Source organism: Trifolium pratense, linkage group LG2, assembly GCF_020283565.1.
Source record: "Trifolium pratense cultivar HEN17-A07 linkage group LG2, ARS_RC_1.1, whole genome shotgun sequence".
NCBI lineage: Eukaryota > Viridiplantae > Streptophyta > Magnoliopsida > Fabales > Fabaceae > Trifolium > Trifolium pratense.
The window spans coordinates 44,758,927-44,763,107 of record NC_060060.1 but is presented as its reverse complement, the minus strand read 5'-3'; the positions used below and the strand labels follow the sequence as shown (position 1 = coordinate 44,763,107).

At 29.4% G+C, this 4,181-nt stretch overlaps 1 long non-coding RNA gene across 1 annotated transcript; it reads right to left on the bottom strand.

Moving 5' to 3' along the window:
- Positions 1–2,246: 2,246 nt before the first annotated feature.
- Positions 2,247–3,465, bottom strand: LOC123909613. The gene is made up of 3 exons (XR_006809975.1): positions 3,349–3,465; positions 3,153–3,249; positions 2,247–2,409 (listed from the first exon to the last, which is right to left on the bottom strand). It is a non-coding gene; the product is annotated as an uncharacterized LOC123909613 (long non-coding RNA).
- Between the last annotated feature and the right edge of the window lie 716 nt (positions 3,466–4,181).

Below are 4,181 nucleotides of genomic sequence, written 5' to 3'. Positions count from 1 at the left end.
TAATTTTGATGTTAAGTTACTAGCAGTACTAGCAAAATTATGTTTCCTGCAGAAAAGCTGCTGTTGATGTAGGCAAAAACCAGTCACTTAGGAGTTTCTTTCGCCATATAACTATATACAACATAGATGATAATTACTGCATCTAATCACTTATTGTATGCTTATAATAACAACGGCAAATAATCACTTATTGTATACTTATTGTATGCTTATAATAACAACTGCATCTAATCACTTATTGTATACTTGTTTTAATATTGCTTTAAATAACATTACTAACAGTAGCGGACCCAGGGGTGGCTGGGGAGGGTCACGGCCCACCCCAAAAAATATGAAATTACTTAAATACCCTTGGTAAAATTTATAAAATTTAAAATATATACTGTATATATATTGAATGAAGCGTAAAATTACAAAGTTGATGGTGTAGCCCAGCGGATTGGGACACGCTTGTTTCCCCAAAGGAGGCTGGTTCAACCCTCACCAGTAGAGCTGTAAAAAGGGCCTTAAGGGGCCGGCCCTTTAAGGGGCGGACCCACTTATTCATGATTATTAATTTTATTTAAATTTTAAACACAGTTTTTTTAGGGTGCCGATCGTGGACAGTGCTGATTGAAGAAAAAGAGAATAAGTTCACGACACTAGAAAAATTGTTTAAAATTTAAATAAAATTAATAATCAGGAATAAGTGGGTCCGCCCCTTAAAGGGCCGGCCCCTTAAGGCCCTTTTTACAGCTCTACTCACCAGCATCAATTTTTGAATTTTTTATGTTTTCCTCTTTAAAAAAACACTCTCCGGCCACAATTTTTGGATTCCAAAAAAGATATTTTATTTATTTATAGGTACAAAAAAAAAACAGTTGATTTTCAGTACAAAAAATGGATAGTTTCTATTTATTTATTTATTTATTTCTAAAAATACACAAACTATTTTGACATGTTGTGCCTTTTGTTTTAGAGAGGTTGAAGATCTTAATCATGTGTTCTTCCAGTGTCGCTTCTCGGAACAAGTATGGAGGAAAATTTGTTGTTGGATGCAGGTAGCTCACTTTAATTTTGAAGGAAGGTTGTATCACTTTAACTTGGTTGGTGCTTTTGTGAAAAGTAAAAAAGGGTCAAAGTTTCGGCATTTAATTTGGCTCGCTACAACGTGGTGTATTTGGCATCTTCGTAACAACGTCATATTTAGGGGAGCTTTGCCGAATTTGAGTTCTCTTGTGGATCAAATTATCTATATCTCATGGTTTTGGTTTTTAGGTAGAGGTGGGTGTAATACCATGTATGCTTATGTCGATTGGTGTAATAATCCCATAGCTTGCCTTGATAGCATCTAATGGCGATTTTCGAATTGTAAGGGTTGAGTACATCTTGTACTTCTTATAATTCAATTTTATTTATCAAAAAAAAAACAAACTATTTTGAATTAAAAACCAATCATTATTTTTTATATAATATAATAAAATATATTATTTTTTGATAATCAATTTTGTGCAAATATTAGTTTAAAGTAAGTTATTGATAATTTCAAGCTGCTTAACACGTGTGGAATATTATTTAAAGTATGTAATTTACTTTTTTTATGAACAATTTTTTTTAAAAAAAAAAAAAATTGTGCTTATTAGCGGCCCACCCGAATTTTATTTTCTGGTTCCGCCACTGATTACTAATGACCTTAATGTGAACAAAACAAGCAGGTGTGTCTATTTGAGAGAGCTTGAAGATGGAATGCTTGTGTTTGAATTTTGCTTGAAAGTTGGAAGAACTTAATTTTAGTTTAGTTGTAATTTAATTTCTTGAAAGACTATTTTGTAATTTTAAATTCCCTTGTAATTTTAAACCTATGTTTTTGCTAAGTGATTGACAATATGTTTAAATTCCATTGTTTTTGCTTAAATTTACCTTGTTTTGCTTAAATTTGCAAAGTAGTACAAAATGCGTTGTGGGTTTGGGTCTGGGTGTAAAAAACCCGAACCCAATGGGTGTGGGCGTGGGTGTAGTTTTGCCACCCGAACAGATTTGGGTTTGGGTTTAGGTTTGGGTGTGGGTTTGGTATCACTCAAACCCGCACCTGTGGGCGCCCGTTGCCATCCCTAATATATGTACGCCACATTTATAAAATACACATCAATGCTAAAATTTAATACTTATGCACACACTGATTTTAACATTATAAAAACATAATTTTGTTGAAAAAAACATAATAATAACAATAATGTTACATAAGTTTTTAATTAAACTCAAAAATAAAACAAATAACAACAATAATTTCTTAGGAATACAACAAAACAAAACTAAACTAATCTAACAATACTAAAAACACTGGAAAATGAAATATAGCTAGGCATAATTAAGCCCTACACTACTCTTTCCCAAGCGAAGTTCCCTTGCCACAACCATTTTGAACATAATCTGCATACAAATATAAGCACACATGCCCAACCCAAATAAGACGTTAGTACATCTTATAAATCATGTAAAAAAAAAAAAACTTAATCGTATATTTGATCATTTATGTTTATTTTAAATTCTAAGATTGGTTCCTTGTATTTTAAAAATTTCAAATTGATTGTTTATGTTTTAAACGTTTCAAGTTGATCTCTCAAGTTTCTAAAATTTAAATCAGTTAATCCCTAATTAATCATCTTTTTTGGTTTAACTAATTCAAATTTTAAAAACATAAAATACCAACTTAAAACTTTTAAAATATAAGGGACCAGTTTGGAATAAAATAAATATAAGAGAACAACTTAAAACCTAAAATAAACATAAGGAACGAAATGTACAATTTAACGCGCATGAATGAACATATAAAACCAACTATATATAGGACCTAGATCAACTTTATTCTTAATGAAAAGGACAAATTTATGTTGACATCAATAACCGAAAAGATTAACTTTTTTATTTTGAAAGGCTAAACATTATATTAATAAAATAATGGCCCAACTTGATATTTTTTAAATGCAATAGACCAAATTAACACTTAAAATAAATATAAGAAACCCAATTTGCAATTAATTAAGCCTTTTCTAAGGCTACAAACGAGGTTGAAAGGGTCGGACAAATATATGTGTGAGAGAAAACATGAGTAAAACCATTATGATGAGAAAAAGAAATTAAATGGTTAACAATTATAGAGAATGTATTTTTACCTTAACTGTTAAATGCAGTAACATTTTTTTAGAGTGCAGTAAAGAGTTTTCTGATCAGGGCATGGTATACGTTGAAAATTTGGAGGATTACGCTTTCCTGCAATGTAAAATAAGAATAATGAAATAGTTTTATAAACGGGTGAAAATTTGTGTTTATGATAAAAAAAAAAATTAAAAAAGATGAGAATGATCTTACCATAAACATTGACTACAACAAGCAATAGGGAAACAAAAAGGATAATAGTATAAACAAACTTGAAAATTTCAGCCATTTTCACATGTAATAAATTGAAACTATTTGGATCAATTTATATAGTAAAAAACTTCTTGCTATGTCCCTTCAATTAAATAGTTTTTAATTCTTGTGTAAAATTATTATGAAAAATATTGGTTTACCATGTTTGTCCATTTGGCTTTCGTAATTGTTAAATTGATCTTACGAGAGATAGTTAAAGTCATGATAAATAATAGTTTTTTTTGTGACAAAAATTGTTGTAGAAAGAATAACACACAAATTAAAATGATAATATTTTTTAAAGTTTAATTGAATTTGATTGCTTTATAATTCTATCTATGCTATTTGTTGTTTATTCTTTGCTTTCATTTTTTTTTCCAGGTTTGTTTGTTGAGGTTGAGGTGGTACTGTTTGTTGAGATAAATCAAAGTTGTATCAAATATATGCCGAATAATTTTTTTGGGTTGGTTTAATCCTCTAGCTTACAAAGAATATTCATGGAGATCGAATCATGAAGGAAAACAATAAGTATAGTTGATTGAAATTCATGAAGAGATAAGAATTACAAGTTTTATTTATTTAATTTTTTGAGTGATGTTCATTACACTAGCAACTAATATTCCAATTGAAACATATTACCTTTATCCCTAATTATAAGATCATGTTTGACCACTGCGCGTACGACAATGCACAATTTTGATCACTAATATCTTTAATTGTCTATTAGTAAAAATTATAAAAATTTAATATTTTGAAAATACTCATCAAAATAAATTGAACAAGATCTTATATGC